This window comes from Tenebrio molitor, chromosome 2 (assembly GCF_963966145.1).
Source record: "Tenebrio molitor chromosome 2, icTenMoli1.1, whole genome shotgun sequence".
Lineage (NCBI taxonomy): Eukaryota > Metazoa > Arthropoda > Insecta > Coleoptera > Tenebrionidae > Tenebrio > Tenebrio molitor.
The window spans coordinates 3,299,565-3,316,631 of NC_091047.1; the positions used below are offsets into that span (position 1 = coordinate 3,299,565).

Sequence of the window (17,067 nt, forward strand, 5' to 3'; positions counted from 1 at the left end):
TGGAATCGTTGTCCTGGCGTTATCTCCGCCCCGACGTGTCCAAAAATGATAAGCCAATTAAAATTCTCTCCGAAGTGATATCGTAATAAAGACGGTCGTGTTTTACGGCTTGCTCCTCGCTGTAAATTGGCCACTCGTCAAGTGGCCCAAGAATGTGCCCCAGAGAGGGGTCACCTGCCTCAATTACATTTTTTTCATCTCGAAAAACGAGACGGAGATATGGGACGGACGCCTCCAAATCGGCCGTTAGGCTGAAGAAGTGTTTCGACAAGGACAGGGCCGGGCCCAGGAGGGCACACTACAAGAGGGAGATCTAGAAGGGGAGGAGAAATTGCCACAAAGCAACAGTGATTCAAAAAAGAGAAGAAATATACTTAAGGCAGTTTGGTTGAATTAAGTAATTAATTAAATAAAATATGTGGAAGTTTAGTTGGTAACTGGGGAAAACTAGTCGAGTCGTAGATTAATTCGTGTGGGTTTTTAATGGTCACAATAAAAACGGACTGCAGGAAAGTGTAATAATTTTTATGGAGAAACCTTTATCCAACACCTACTCATAATAAGTATATTACCATGGTCGTTTCATATAAATAATGTCGACCATTACTCACGAGTGAGAGAATAATAGAAAGTCAGGGAGTAATAATAATTATTATAGGTCTGTACATTTATGTAGCGCAACAAAACAATAAATAACAGACAACTTACCATGACAACTAATCCAAGCCTTCTTTGTAATTTCTAAAATAGCACATCAGATGACTTTTCGCTGTCAGTTGGTAGAAAAATGAAAATGATTTAATTAGATTTGAAAAAAGTGATGGATAAAAGGTTTGGAATGCACAATAAACAACTAGTTTTCTCAAAATTGACTGCATCTAATATTTAAAAGTGGTTTATTGTTTTCAACTGTCATAAATTTTAATTTTTTTCCTTTGTAAACTGCCTCTTAACTGCCCTAAAGCAAAATGAACCGTTGCCCTAGACAACACATTCAACGTCACATTTCTAACAGGTCTTGAAAAATTTGTCAAAACTGTCAAAAGCAAATGCGAAACCATTTTTAAAAGATTTGGAAGCTTCAGGGACGTCGTTTCAAACAATAAAATTTTGTATGCAACTCGTTTTCGGGTAAATTGGGCTTTTCTGAGTCCCTCGGGCAATTAGAAAAGCCCAATTTACACAGAAACTCGTTGCATAAATAACTATTATTCAATGGAACAAAAAGCATTTACCACAGAAATGTATTTTCCAATGTGTTCAAGACCAAGCTAAATGTATCATATTATGCTAGACATGCGTTCGTAAAATTTTTCAAAGCACACAAGACCACACCCGATACAATGATTTTTTTTTTTTTAACTAATGTCAATACAAATTTCTTGTAAATGATTAACAGGCAAGATGTCTGATCTAACCTATCTTTAATTATCAACTCAAACAGTATCTAATGAGGGATTCAAAATGGTTGTGGATAAATATGGCAACTATGTACGAAAATGTATGTGGCAACTATGTGGGTGAAGTAGAGTTAACATTTATATGAGATTTTATAGGCGTGCATTTGTTTTTTTATACCATTGCAAATTGATTTGAAAATATTCAAAATTGGGCGACTATGAACTGTCAGAGAATTGTCAACTCTATCCTACCTACAGAGTTGCCACATACATTTTCGTACATAGTTGCCATACTTATCCACCACCATTTTGAATCACCCAATAAGCTATGATCTGATTTTTGTTTTCTGTAACGAACTGTCTTGCAATTTATTTAATCAACGACAGTGCACTTTCATTGCAGTTTTTATAATACCTTATGCATTCTTATTTTGTTACTTTTTCCCGCAACAATGTGAATCCAACCCTGCGAACACAATACATATCGCCCGTTCAAATGAAATCCTGGGCTGAGTAGGCGTTGGAAAAATTAAATCATTTAGAACAGTGTAAAGTTTGAAATTCCCGCCGTTTGACACGAATAACGTTTGGTTATGTTTCATCGGGACATAATTAAACATGTTTGTTTTCAGCAAAGGGTGCCTTTAGATATTTGCTTCGTGAATAAGAATCGTTAAGTTATTCTATTTTTAATGTAAAACATTGCAAAGAAAGAAAAAAATAAAAAAAAATTTGCTCTAAATTTTAGGTTAGCTGTCAACATGCTCCAATTAACCTACGCTTTAAAAAAGCAGAACAATTGACGGTTTCCAGCGCCTTCCCAGTCCAGCATTTCATTTGAACGCGCGATATTATTTTCTATCAAAGTTTTTTATGCCTAATTGAGAGCACTTTACGTAAAAACAAGATTGATTTATTTATAATGTGATATGAGTCAACAGAATCCATGATAGAAGAATTTGGGCGATTTGCAAATAGGAATAACGTGTGTTTTTGCATTTGTTTCTGTTAACGTAGGACGTCGCTTCTTCAACTGTCAAACCATAAATGTCAAACGTCAGTTCAACTAACGGGCAGAGGTGTGGACGTTTTCTTAGAGTGCCAAAGTAGTTTGCACTTTAATCCGTAACTTAATTTGAGTTAAAATCATGTCAAAGCATACCAACTTAAATCCGCGGCCCGATTGACAGCACATTTTTTGAACACTCTTTACATTCTGCCGATTGACAGAACAGTTGACGTCACAACGTGATGAATGCAATTGACACTTTGATTTCGCCGCTGTGGCAGATTGAATTGAAGCTTTGATCGCCTGTGGAAGACCAGTCCGGCCCTGTCCGTCGACAAAAAAAGAGGAATCGACTCCGGTCGGAATTAAGTTGTTAAGTTCGTGTTGCCGGAGGCTGGGCAACATGGCGCGGCTACAAATAAATAAAAAATATAATAATGACTAATTGAAGGCTGGTTCTTCAGCTGGGCGGCTCGCTCTCAAGACAAAGCTCTCGCTCCTCGCCGAGATTTTTCCGATTCTGAGGCGACGATACTTCTCGGATTTTTACGAGAGCGGAGCCGTCGACCGGTGCTCACGCAAGAAATAGATGTCCAACTGTTTTACAACGAGGATCTCGCCGTGTTGTAAACGGCCGTAAACTAGACAACACAGATTTTTAGTCCTTGGAACGACATCGTTCCAGATGATGGTTTTAATTTAACTACCGAGAAATTAGTCCGGTGGTATTTTAAAGACGCAAGATGCGCTTAATTGGCCGCATGGATGGATTTTACGGCGGCGGTGGTGGTTTTCCACAGCAAAGGAGGAACGTAATGGATGAAGGAGTGAAGAGATGTTGAGGACCGCTGGCCCGCGCAGCGGTGACGGTTTGATATATGGCCTCGTCTCCGCCATAGTAGAACCGTAATTTGGAAATTTGACTCGGACCGATGTAAACAACATCAAAAGTCCCCGGAAAAAATCCTGGGGCCAGGTCTGATCGATCGGCTGCCGCAAACGACGGACGTGTCACCGGAGCCGCAACATTTCGCCGACAAATTATCGCCACTTTCGCCGCCGCAACATGTTAATCTGGCAGGTTTTTTCGACGTACAGGACCGGAGCGCTACATAATAGACCGGCCGAGGTAATATGAAATGTTGCGAGGCAGGTGTAGCCGGTTATAAATGTTTTCCGGTGATTATACACCCGGTGGATAATATTTTTTAAACGCAACGCAGAAACCACCAATCACATTCGATACCCGCGGTGCTTTTCATGGCACAAACCATGAAGAATTATTACACCGAATTCCCAATCACGTCCACATTTTTTATCGCGATGATCGTGAAAGGAGGCGCAGAGCGCGATTTTGTCAAAAACAAGAGATTTTGCTCCCAGAATGGACCACCCAATGAATGTCAATTGTGGCAACGGATGGATTTACATATTACCAAAGAATCTGAAAAAAATTAAACTTCCCAAATTAGAGCTTCAGAGTGAGCACACTTGCCATGACCGACATAGCGTTGTATCTCTAAATATTTTATTAGTTTTCACGAACTTTTTAAGAATGGATTACGGTAATGATTCCGAGGAAATCGTTCCAAGAGACCCTCGAAGAGGTTAGAATGGCATGATTGATTTATTATCAAAAAAATCAACGGAAAGAAATGCCAAAAAAGTAACGAAAGGTGTTGTTTTGGTTTTTCCAAAAAGGTTAAAACAGCGCTGACGACTAAAAAAGTATTTTGAATCAGTTTTAAGAAAACATAATTACATAACATGTTGAATGGCAGGGGAAATGTTTTAAGAAGGTCCCACCATTAATTATTATTAAATTCCCCTTAAATTCCCCCGAAAGTCTATATACTGGGTGCCCCAAAATTCCAGGAGCCGACCCGGAAACCACCCGCAGCCGACTCGGAACTTACCCGGAGCCGACCCGGAAATCACCCGAAGTCGACCCGGAACGCACCCGGAACGAAACCCGAGCCGACCCGGAACCGACCCGAAATCCACCCGGAGCCGACCCGGAACCTACCCTGAGCCGACCCGGAGCTCCAAATAAAGCTTCAGAAAAGCTTCCAAAGACGCTACAGAAAAGAATTTGATAAATAAGAAGCAAAAAGGAAGACAGAGGCTCATTTTTGTCTTATTTATTATTAAATATCATCGGAATTAGCCAAGAGGGGAAATTCCGATCACAAGTATTTTTTGAATGCAACTGCGAGGCCACCAATTAAATTCGATATCCGCGGTACTTTTCGCGGCACAAACCGTGGAAAATGGTTGCACGGAATTGCCAATCACGTTCAGATTTTTTAATCGCGACGTTCGCAAGAAGGAAGCGCAAAGAAGAACAGCGCGATTTTGTCAAAAACAAGAGATTTAGTTCCGCGAGTGGACCACCCAGTAGATGTCAATTGCGTCAACGCATTTAACATCAGATGCTCCCAGAAGAGCCGAATAAGTGGAATTGTGTTTGCTTCTAATTTTATTATATTGTGTGCAGTTACTTTAATTGATCGAACTAATTCTTGTTGTGTTGTACAGCTGGTTTATGGTTTCGGAACGTGGGCGACTGTAAATCGCTGTCACACCATGATAGTGACGGAATTTTTGCGCGGAAGAACTGGACCACCAACGACACCGTTGACAGTTATTTTAATAGACAAGGATGTTAGAATTTAATTAGTTTCTATAATTTACAATCGCCTCTACGCGGATATAAATTAAAATAACATACCGAGCTGCTAGTGTAAATTCAAATGGATTGGAAAGCGATGCCGCTCCACCATAAATTTATCGTGGGTCGGCTTCGATTCTGACCGACCGTAGAATGGCCGCGATGGTTATGTTATTGTAATAATTGTTTCGAATCGGAGGTGTGAACCCGTTAAACTGCGAGTGTGACGCCGCAATTGCTGTGGAGCGAATACGGCGAAGAGAATTGCGGTTGAAAGAGAAATGCTAGAAACTCAAATGGCGTTGTGGGGGTGAAAAATTGAAAAAAAATTATATAGCGCGGTAGGGAATCGAACGTGCGACTCGTAAAGAGACTCGTATAGAGACGTTGATCGGTGTTTGAGCGATTTTTATGGTTTAAAACGGAAAAAAAGATTTGAAAAAGATTGTCAGAAGTGGGATTCGAACCCACGCCCACAGAGTGGACCAGAACGCTCATCAACCTAACAGCATTAGGCAAGGAAACCTTGAGTCTGGCGCCTTAGACCGCTCGGCCATCCTGACATGTGTATATAATCTATTATCAGATGTACTTTAATGGTTATTGCAATTTATTAATAGAACAAACATTTTTAGATAATAACAATTTACAACAATATTTTCGTAAAAAGTCAAAATATTAAAAACAAACAGGAACACAATGAAAATGATTACTACACATGTAATAAATAGAAAATGATAAAAATATATTGGCGAACGTTCCACTTCTTCAATCTGAGATGATTAGGTGAAGAAACTTTAAATGCAGGAAATAATTTAAGGCGAGCTCGTTAATATTATTTACAGCCATTGTTGGTGAAGTCGCAATTGTCTAACAAAGGAATTTAAAAATTCTGGCTGATAACGTTAAGCGGAAATGCAAGATATAAAAATAATAAAAGGATTCTCGGAAATGATGAGTAAAGGCAGATAGGAACCTCCAGAAATTAACTACACACACGGTAAATAAGAAAATGAGGAAAGTGGCGAATTTTCAGCCTGAAATTACTACGGAGAAAACTTTAAATCTACAGCAATTTTTAAATTCAAATCCAAATGTATCCATTAATACCGTTTGTTAGCATTTTTGCAACTTTTATCGATTAGAATTGAATAAAAAAAACATAAAAACGTTGTGTCAGAAGTGGGATTCGAACCCACGCCCACAGAAGTGGACCAGAACGCTCATCAGCCTAAGAGTATTAGGCAAGGAAACCTTGAGTCTGGCGCCTTAGACCGCTCGGCCATCCTGACATATGATACCAACCTATCACCAGATATACCTAATTAAACGCTTGTCATATATTTAATTAATAAAACAATATAACAGATAAATAAGAAAAAAATGATAATACGTGTTATCAAAAACAACAATGAGAATTCACAGTCATGCTGTCATATCTGGTACCATTTTTTCAACATTATTTATCTACATCCAAACAATTGTTTGAATTTTCTGTCAATTCATAAATCTGTCACAAAGAAACAAAACTTTTTTCTGATTATTGGGCGTCACTGTTGAGTATCTGAGGAATCGATGCAAGCAAACCTGCAAGAAAAAAATATTTTTGTACGTTTCTTTATTTGAGACATAACAAAAGATAAAATACGGACTTTACAAAAATGTTAGAGCCCGAAGACAATGGGATAAACTGCATGTCAAAATAAGAACTTCAGTCAAAGAAGATTATGTTGTCAGCATGACAGAATATGGACAAAATTATTCACTCTCAGTTAACAATGAATCCTAAGTACACGTGTTTGATAAACAATAACAATAAGAACTGTTCTTTCACCAAGACAATGTGAAACAACAGATCATGACATTCTTCATATGTTCCAGATTTAATCCCACTCGTTCCAGATCCGACAAAATGATTTGAAAAAGAGCGTAAAGCTGAGTCATTATAAATGTTCCTTACATCATAGTTGGCGGTGAAATTTGCCACCTACAACACACAGCGTAACTATACTACACTCAAGATAAAATGCCGTGATTGTTTGGTTGCCTAAATCAAGGGACTGTGAGATAAAAAATAAAACTGTACCAAATAATTAAAATCAAATCAGCCCACGACAAATTTCTTCTGTTCGATTGATTAAAATTTTATTGAGAAATGATAAAAACAAAAATATAGTACAAAAACAACAAAATGTTTCTTGCTGAGTAAATTGATTTATCTATATAGAATAATAATTTTCAATGTTGTTCAATAATAAAATTTTAAAAGGATGTAGCTTCCTGTGGAAAATTTTCATTCTTATTTTCAAGTGAAAAAAAAAGAGTTTGTGTCAACAAAATGCTTACTACGCGCTGCAGAGATTAATGTCCTGTGTGAGACATTCTTGAACAAAAATTCTTTTGACAATTTGAAAAATGATAAACAACGAAAACTGGGAAGCAACAAGTGTGAGCTGTCAAATGACAAATTTACAAAACCAGAAGAATGGGCAAATCTAAATGATAAATCCCACTACAATGGATGTGGTCGATGCCAAGAACTGGATGATTTTTTAAGCATCAAGAATAGAACAATTTGTAAAGACGCCAGGAAAATTTAATTTACCATGGAAGCTCTTTTGAAAACTGAGTGGAAAACATAATTAACAAATATAATTTTTCTCCTTGGATTTCTCGCTACTATCTTCTCGACAAAATTAAGAACCAGCCGCTTTTACAACGAACCGGTCGCGCTGATTACATGATACACTGGTACCTTAGTACCTGGTGTGAGATGTTACAGTTGTCCAACTTACGAAACGCTGGAAAAAAACAAAACCGGGCAACATATTGAGCTGACGTTATCTGGTACCTCGTTGTGGTACCGCTGGGACGGTACGAGGCCAGATTGTCGGCCGGATAGGGCCACGGGGCGCCTCGTACCGCCCATAAAAACTGACAGATACGTCTTTATTGTGAAGACTGGTTCTATGGAATCACCGTGCTACGACCGACCCAGACCCAACTCCACCAAGTGATTTACGCACCCAACTAATATGCATAAATGGACGTCTTTCCTAGCCTTGTTCGACACGACCGTTCCGGGAAGCTTTCGGATTTTTCGACAGCTTCCACGAACGAATCGATCAATCTCGGAGAGTTTATCCAAATGTCGGACTGACATCGGTCCGGAAAAATGGACCAAATGAAGAGGTCCGGCCCTAATTACAGCTCTTGTTCGAGGGAGCGTTTAGAAAACATCTTGGACGTGGAAGAGAATTTGAAGATAACAATCGCGCTTTAATTAAGAGGGAATTCGTGGAGGGAGTGTTTTGCCAAGCAAAAAATGACACAGCTTTTGAAAAGAAGAACATCGCAGATTGAGTCGTTGGTGTGATTTCTTCCCGTGTGGGCCACACCGCAAAATAATGAAGATAAAAAGGATTTGATTGTAGATTGGAAGCATTCTTCCGCAGCCCCACACTTCAACACCCATCAACAATGGAAGAACCCACCGTGGGCAAAATAACGCACCGTAAGCCGAAATAATGTGAATCGCTTTACAGCATCCGTTTCGAAAATTAAAAGTACCCGAGCGTCATTGTTGCCGATCCAATTGTTAACCTCCACAAAAGAAGACTGTTCTGCGCGGGAGCCACGTAGCGAAGTACACCTGTCGAGAAAAAATGACAAAAACACTCTTTTCCTTAAAATACCAATTTGTCCTCAACAGGTATAGTTTACTACTCAGCCACGCACGCAGCATCACAATCATCTCGTAATTGTACTCGGAATCGTGGTCGAGACGAAAAAAGTCCGACCGTGATGGCTTCATCTGCGGATAATTGCCGGACGGTGATTGTCTTCGACGCCACCAGCGGATCTCTTGGTGGGGTGATGGTTCGTGGGGCGCGGCCTGAATGGACCGGCATCCATCATGCGGGCGTGCAACACCAGACCTGTCCAAAGACTTAACTAACATCTCACAAATGTGTCACCGGTTTTAAATCACGGCCCACAGGATGGGGGCTTTGTTCGTGGGCTTGCTCCATTTCTAGAACAGGCGGCGGCGGACACGTCGCTATCGAATCGAGGCGATTACGACTTGTTAACGTCGATTTTGATATACGAGCTTGGTTGGCAATAAACGTGGCGGCGATGGGGCGGCGGGGGACGATGGCGACGGGCCAGTGCAGGTGTGGCGACAGCGGAGACGGTGAAATTTATGCGGTGAAAGACAACGTGTACAATGTACATTTACCACGCCTTTTGAGCTACAAATCTTTAAAACCCAGATGTTTTCAATTGTTACTTGTATTACGATGGAGGAAATGACACTTTACTACTAGAGGTACATTTCAATTTTTCCACCTCCTATTTACTCCTTCAGAAAAAAATTAAACTCTCAAAATCAGAGCTTCAGAGTGAGCACACTTGCCATGACCGGGATAGTTTTCACGAATTTTTCAAGAATGAATTACAGTCATGATTCCGAGGAACTCGTGCCAAGAGACCCTCGAAGAATGGCATGATTGGAATTATTATCAAAAAATCAACAAAAAGAAATAAAAAAAAGAACTAAAGGTGTTGTGGTTTTTCCAGCAAGTCGAAAAGGTTAAAATCATATTCCATGTTAAAAACAGGGCTGGCGGTTAAAATAGTTACATATTTGAATTTGTATATCAAGGCCGCGAAATCATTCTTTAACATACTGAGAGAAAAATTGGCGCCGAGGGCGCTTGCGGCCGAGGCAGCACAATCTAGAGGATGTTAAAGGATTTCGCGGCCAAAATTCTTTGTGCAACCGAAAATTTGTATAATTATGTATTATAAAATGAAGCAACGGCCGCGAAATTCGATTTCGCGGCGTGTTTTAGTTACGCGAACTGCTCCTTTCGCGTACTGTTGCACAAAAATAGAACGCAATAAACACTCGTTTAATCTTTGTTAAAGAGACACGACAAGTTTAAGAAGAACATGGGCGGGGCCGTGATTTACATGACAATTACACAAAGCCGACACCACGTGACGTGCACTTCAAATGCCGCCGTGAAATCGATACATGTCGCAAAAATCTTGCAACAAAGAACACTAAATAAACAGGAACAACAGTAAAATGTTTATTTTTGAGATTATAACAATAGTTTCGTGTGTATCGTTTTCCTCTCCACTCGTGAGTTGTCCCACCTTTTGGGGACCCTCGTCGGCTAAAAAACCTCGATCGTCCTTTCACAGCCGCCCCATCCATAACTCGCCTCGTCGGACGTAAAAACCTCGTCAATAATTTTTTATCCGTTTTCACGGCGATAACACATCGGCGGTTCTTTTCAACGGGCGAAGTGTCCGCATCCACACTGCTCTCTCGGAGATGACGTCGCCGTCTTTGTCCGCACGGATAAATAATATCCATTCGGTTTTATGGCTTTTATATGTACAACGTGCGATTTTGATCACGCGTTCGTGACCGTCTTCTCGCTAACAACCCGAACAGAACATGTTAACATAAATAACCGTCGCGGCTCTCGCGGTTGCTCACTTTACGCTGCTCGTTTCATTTCCGGACAATTTGCGAAGTGATAAATAGAGCGGGCGGCTGTTTACGCCACCGCCCCCGTTTAGACACCGCTTCCTGCGACGGAATCCGCTGAAGAAATGGTTGGCGACGCCGACGGTTTTATTGTCGCGGAGCGCTTCACGCCAGATGTAATCGGCCGTGGATGTGCCATGGTACCGTTCGGGGCCATATACAGAGTGGGCGAGGCTCAAGGAAGAAAGAAAGGCGAAGGACTCAAATCTAGGCGTTAACAACGGTTTGATCGATGCGAAATAAATTCGAATGCAGTCTACGTTGAAATTGTAAATTGATACGAAGGAAATCTTTAGGCACCTGGGTTATTCCTTTCTCTCTTCCAAAACATCAAAAATCGTAGTCAAATGTTGAAATATCTTTCCGAAGAAATAAAAAGAAATTCTTCTAGTTACGCAGATATTCCCATTAACAGTAGTACTCCATGCAATTTCAATGATGTTCAGATCTGGACCTCCTAGTGGCTGTAGAGCTTTCATAAATAATCTCAAACAGAAACTTGAATTTTTCACAAGTACATATTTCTACTCCCCAAGGAGTAAAAGTAAAACGTCAAGTTGACAGAAATCCAAAACTTGTCAAAAATAAGGGGGAATGGGTAATAAGATACCCCACCCGACAATAAAATGACATATTCCCCGTAAATTCTTGTGGCATGTCTTACCGTCATCAACTTTTCGAGCTTTATGAAATCATCTTCGGGTTCAGTTTTGGTAACAATTCCAATTATGACCCTTCGAGGATGTCTTGGGAAAAGTTTCCTCGGGCTAAAATTCGAAAAAACGAAAAACCAGCTGGATAACATGAATTGTGTATAAAACTGGCAACGGCAAGTGTGCTCACCCCCTCTAGTACCAAAATTACTCATATTTTCAAAACGACTGGTCGAATTGGCACCAAAATCGACAAGCCTGAAGTCTCTACAAAGACAAACATGTTGCCGAAAGAAAAATTGAAATCGGTGGATTTTTACAGAAGTTGTGACCGGAAAAAATTCCACAGATAGGCAGACACGCAGTTTCTACGCGGAAAACCACTTTTATTTATGATTTGGACAGCTATCTCGAACGGGATGTTTTCACTCCATTATCATACCTCCATTTCATCGGATGTCCTTTTGCTTATCGTCATCACCATCACGTCCTCATTTTGTTTCTTTTTAAAGAGTGCTTTGGCAGAGTTTACTGCGTCCACCGTGAAATTATGCGCTTCCGTTGAAAGAATCTTCCTGTTTTTCACCATTTTTCATCGTTGACGTTTGGAAACTACCTGAGTACTGAAGATAACAACGAGACGGGACGGGAAGAGTGAAAGAAGATTGCAAAGAATGCGTGACAAATTCTTGCTACAAATCCTGAGGTGGTTTTGATTAATTTTTTGTTTGCCAGTTCCTGATCAGATAGATCCACAGATGCTCAATGGTGTTCAGATCTGGACCTTGTGGTGGCGATTCCTCACCCAAATTATCTAATAATAAACTTATGCTGTCTTCTAAATGTTTGAATATCTTTTTCCTGACCTTTTCCGAAATTCTTGCACATTTTACAAAACACACTTAAAAAGTGCTCTCTTAAACATGTTTCCATTATAATCGATTTTTGAAACCAACCACCATTCTTCACGCCTCAAAAACAATTCCGCCTAATCACTTCCCTAATCACTCGTCGAACAAGCTCCTAATTTCTCCAATTAGTAGCGCAATTCGACAGTATCTCCGTACAACGTCAACAACAGCTCATTACTCATTAATTATTGAACCAACGTCACGAGCACTGATTGGTACTGATTACCAATTGACGTGGTGCAACCCAGCTGTATTTTAATGTCTCGTCCGTCGCTACCGAAGGCTGTTTGTGGTCACGTAGATATTAAGATGCAATCCGACATACGCCGCACTGTAATTTATGGCCGAATGGACGGTCACATTTTACTTGTTATTAACGACGGATGTGAAGATACCCTCTACATTAGAATTTCATGTGAACGTGCTCTAATGCGCATTACGCCGTAATGCATGCGTGCAGCGCATCGCGATGGGGTCCAGGTGCATAAGGGCTCCTCCCCCGAGAAGGCACCGACATAGCAAATTTCCTTCTCTTCCTCCTACTCTCAAAATCCGGGTTTTACAGAACCAACAATAGTTATTTGTGTATCAAGGCCAAAAAGTGCATTTTTTTCTGGCCGAGGCGCAGCCGAGGCTGAAACAGGCGAGGACAAAAGGCACTTTTTGCCAGAGGTGGTTATTAACTTACTAAACGGACCAACAGATGGCGTCACGGTTAGCGTCCGGAAAAGTGCGTCCGAAAAAGAGTCACTTTTCGTCCGCTACAATTTTTACTATCATTATTATTATCATTTTCGTTATTATTTCTTTTTAAGTCCATTTTCCTTTGTCAATTCTTTCCCTTAACAATCACGATTATTATTAGTATTACTGTTGTTATTTCTGGAGCCATTTTCGCAAATTTTCTTCGGGAGACGATCTATTCTAGGCCGCCGAGCTCGCCGCCAACTGGTTAATTGCCTTTTAATTTTTGTCGTTTGTTTTAGTAGATTCCTTGTCCCAATCGGTCTCCCTCGGCGTCCATCAATCAGGCATTGTCTGCGTCCCTATTTTTAAATCGGCCGTGAATATCGTCTGAACTTCCATTAGGCGATAAGATAAGAAAAAGCGCATTAGCGTCCTCCGACAACCAGTGTTCTTTATATAAATAAAGCGGAATCAAAAAACACTTCCTGGCGTTTATCGCGGCTAATTGCTCGATCCGAAGACGTGGGGGAGCAGCAGACGAGGACCAAGCGGCCGACGCAAATAGCCCCACGATCCGGCTTAATTAGAGGGGGCTGTTGTCCAATTAAATCTGGGGGTCACGGTGCAGCACGGAGTGTTGGCTCGACCGAAGGGACGCCTCATCTCCCGCCGAAAATAAACCGGGGGTGAGCGCGGAGCCGAGGGGCCGCTGCGGACAATAAGAAAAATCCAGCAACAGTGGCCGTGTTAAATTAGAAACCCGATCCTAATAAAGCAGAATCTGTCACGAAATATCGTTAATAATTTCGAAATAAACGATCTAACGACGTGGACACACTCGATGGCTGTTTAGACAGATTTACAATGGGCGGCTGTTTGCCCAGTGAAGTTGGTAGTAGGTTTGTTTTAACGTGTACACTTTAAAAGGCAAATAAAACAGGAAACTGTTGACTCGGGTCGCTGATACCACAACCTCAAATATTGACCGTACCGATTTGGTCGTCACACAAAGACGAGCGCGTGATAATGACTTAATTAAGGAAGGCACGGTCCGTGGAGGAGCTAAGCCGGTCCGGCAGGTCTTAATTAGCCGATTTACGGACGTTTATCCGGCGGCGGCGGCTCCGAATGGCTCGGCCAGCCAACGGAGGGTCGCTGATAACATCGCACGATTCTAGTCACGTGGCACGAATTTGGCTCTAATGAATATGTCTTTGCTTGGCTGATATTTGTCAACAAAAATGGTTTCTCTGCGTTATAATATCAAACAAGTCAAATCGAACAAGTAAAAATTGGTTCGAGCGAGATAAAAGAGGGCGCTGCTGCTTGTGGAAACTGTTCTGCTTAGTGTGGAAAATAATTTGGTGTGGTGGGAAAATTAGATTTAAGCGCTCTTGCAGCAAGACGAGCTTATCTAACAGTAAGCTCTCTGTCTGGGACTCAACAGATTTATAAAGATCAAGATAGGGATCTACAGTCTTTATTTTGTAATTCTTTCATCCCGCAACAGTCACTGATCTAAATCCAGATAATTAAGCCGCAAAATACAAAACTGATGAAAAACACCACCACATTCTTTGGAGGAACTGTCCAAAAAACTTCCAAAACTCTTCTTAGTCCTTCCAACGGACACGACCCGATGAAGGTAAGTTGCTTGTTGAAGTTTTCATGAGCACGCCACGCACGCACATCGAAACAGATCCGCAATTTCGTGATGAAGATCGATTACGAAGACAAAGACAATACCTCGCTCAGGATTTTTCTTTTGCAAAGGCGCCTTCATGGACATCTCACACATCATGAACACCCAACGGCTCATCGCTGCTATCAATCATTTCGTTGGCCGTTAACCCCGAAGCCTACACCGCCATTTCGTTTTATTACCTTCCAATATTTATTTCAATATTATGGTGCACACTTCGTAAATGTTATTGTCGCAGGTTATAGCTCCGGGTGCCATTACGAGCAGCTACGGTGACGCGCCACTAACGAATTTGGCGATTATTGGCCAAAACCTCTTGCACAATCCGTCGTTAATAATCGAAAATAAATAAACAACTGGTTCATCGTAGCGTAACGGTAATGGCTTTGTTTACAACTCGGGTGCAAAGTGAAGACGTAAAATTTAGTAGTAAATGTGCAAAAAGAGAAGCTGTGGAAGAGATGCTTCGAAAAATGTGGTGGGTTAAGTGTTACAGTTGGTAAAAATGTGAAGAATGTCCACAATGCAGCCGAGGTCGCTGGTGGATCTAATCGCCAGTTGTACCACTACCGGTTCTTGTACTTTTTCAACTTTTTGGAATTTTCCTTCACGCGAATTGTCACATTTTATCAGTGACAAAGTCGCCGACAAGAGCGGGTTCAAGGTTCATCGCGCTGATGCTTTTCCTCTGCGGCACAATCCCATCTGTTGCGTCACGAATAAATCGGATCATCCGAGGCAGATCAAAGGCGCCGCCGCCTTATTGAGACGTAACTCGTGTGAAAAGCGGCGGCGACTCAACGGACAACGGCCTAAGGACGATCTTGCGCTTTCGGCGAACACAAAGCGGAAACGTTACAATGGAGGAGAGGTGCCGACGCGGCCAAATTCGGACGGGGGGCCGCAAGGAACCGCCCCGGGCCGCTCCTATTAACACATCTACTCTTCGACCAAAGTCTGTACGTAACGAGCCATGGAAGAGATGTCCGAGGGTGGATTTCTTTTGCACAAGAGATGAAGAGCTCGGGTTTGGGAGCGGACAAAGCGACCGGCGACGTTGACAGATGTTTAGCAGCGAGTCGAAGGGTCCGGGATGAAACGGGTGCGAGGAGGGCGAGGACGTCATTAGAGGAGATTTTCGGATTAGGGAGGAGTTGCTGTGCTCGCTGGAGTGGAAGGGAAAATAAGCTCCGGGCCGCAGAAGAAGAGGAATCAAATAATAACATTTTTGAAATCTAAATAAATTACGATTTGAAGGTTTCAATGAAAAATCTTTTTGATTCTTTGAACAACAATTACACAAACTCCAGTTCGAATAAAGTTGTATTAGTTTTTCATACTGTTCACCCATCTGGGGTCATCGCTGACCCCAATCCCAAAAAAGCTAAAGAAAAACAGCGTTCAAAAAAACCTGTGGTCAAGTAGCCTGGTATTTGCTTTTGTTTCCATTAACGTATGACATCGCTGTCAAATCATAAATGTCAAACGTCATTTATTCAATGAACAAGCAGTAGTGTAAATTCTTTTTTTTTTTTGCAAAAGACAGTTCTTTTCAGAAATAACCAAAGCAAATTTTCTGATTTCTTAGTGCGATAGTTCTTCACTTTAAATTAGTGATTCAATTTATATTAAAATAGTGATGAATGTGAGGTTATGTACCTGAACGAAACGTCAAATCAACTAAAAAGAGGCTCTGCATAGAGAGAAAACCACAGATTTTTTTGAACGTTTGATATTGTAACAGGATCTCGGCTAAGCTTTAGTATTTAGGTAATCTTATTTCGTTTTTGATATAATTCATTTCATTCTCTCCGAGGTTGCGGAGCAGGCGAAGCTCAACCGTCATTAGAGAAGATTTTCGGATTAGTGAGGAGTTGGGTCTGCTCGCTAGAGTGGAAGTGCAAATAAGCTCCAGTCCGTAGAAAAACTTAAAGAAACTACCTAATAACAATAAGCAATTGTTTGAAAAATTTGCTTCGTTTTTTATAGAGGCAAAACAAGGAAAATCGTTGAAGTCTAAAAAATATACAGTTATTTGTGTATCAAGGCCAAAAAGTGCATCTTTTTCGTCCGAGTGTGAGTTTTCTGGCCGAGGCGCAGCCGAGGCTTGAAAATAGGCGAAGACAAAAGGCACTTTTTGGCAGAGGTGCATATTAAATTTTTTAGACGGCCGTACGAACAACAAAGCAAAAGACATTGGAAAAAATACAAATTTATTTTTTATCAACCTTTTTCAAATAGATAAATTAATTTTTGTCGGTTTCGTTGCTAACTTACTAAACAGACCAACAGATGGCGCCACGGTCAGCGTCCGAAAAAGTGCGTCACGAAAAGAGTTACTTTTCGTCTGCTTGTACCTATGTGAGTACATAAACTTTTTTAGCGTGATGGTTTTGTCTTGCAAAAACCTTGTACTCCGTGGAACTTGTTAAAATATGACAAGATCTGGTTGAATTTTTGTTGTTACT

At 41.0% G+C, this 17,067-nt stretch overlaps 2 non-coding genes across 2 annotated transcripts; both read right to left on the reverse strand.

Annotated features, from left to right (window-relative positions):
- Positions 1-5,526: 5,526 nt before the first annotated feature.
- Positions 5,527-5,643, reverse strand: TRNAL-CAA (transfer RNA leucine (anticodon CAA)). Its single transcript has 2 exons — positions 5,606-5,643; positions 5,527-5,571 (listed from the first exon to the last, which is right to left on the reverse strand). It is a non-coding gene; the product is annotated as a tRNA-Leu (tRNA).
- Positions 5,644-6,254: 611 nt separating this feature from the next.
- Positions 6,255-6,372, reverse strand: TRNAL-CAA (transfer RNA leucine (anticodon CAA)). The gene is made up of 2 exons: positions 6,335-6,372; positions 6,255-6,300 (listed from the first exon to the last, which is right to left on the reverse strand). It is a non-coding gene; the product is annotated as a tRNA-Leu (tRNA).
- Positions 6,373-17,067: the final 10,695 nt, after the last annotated feature.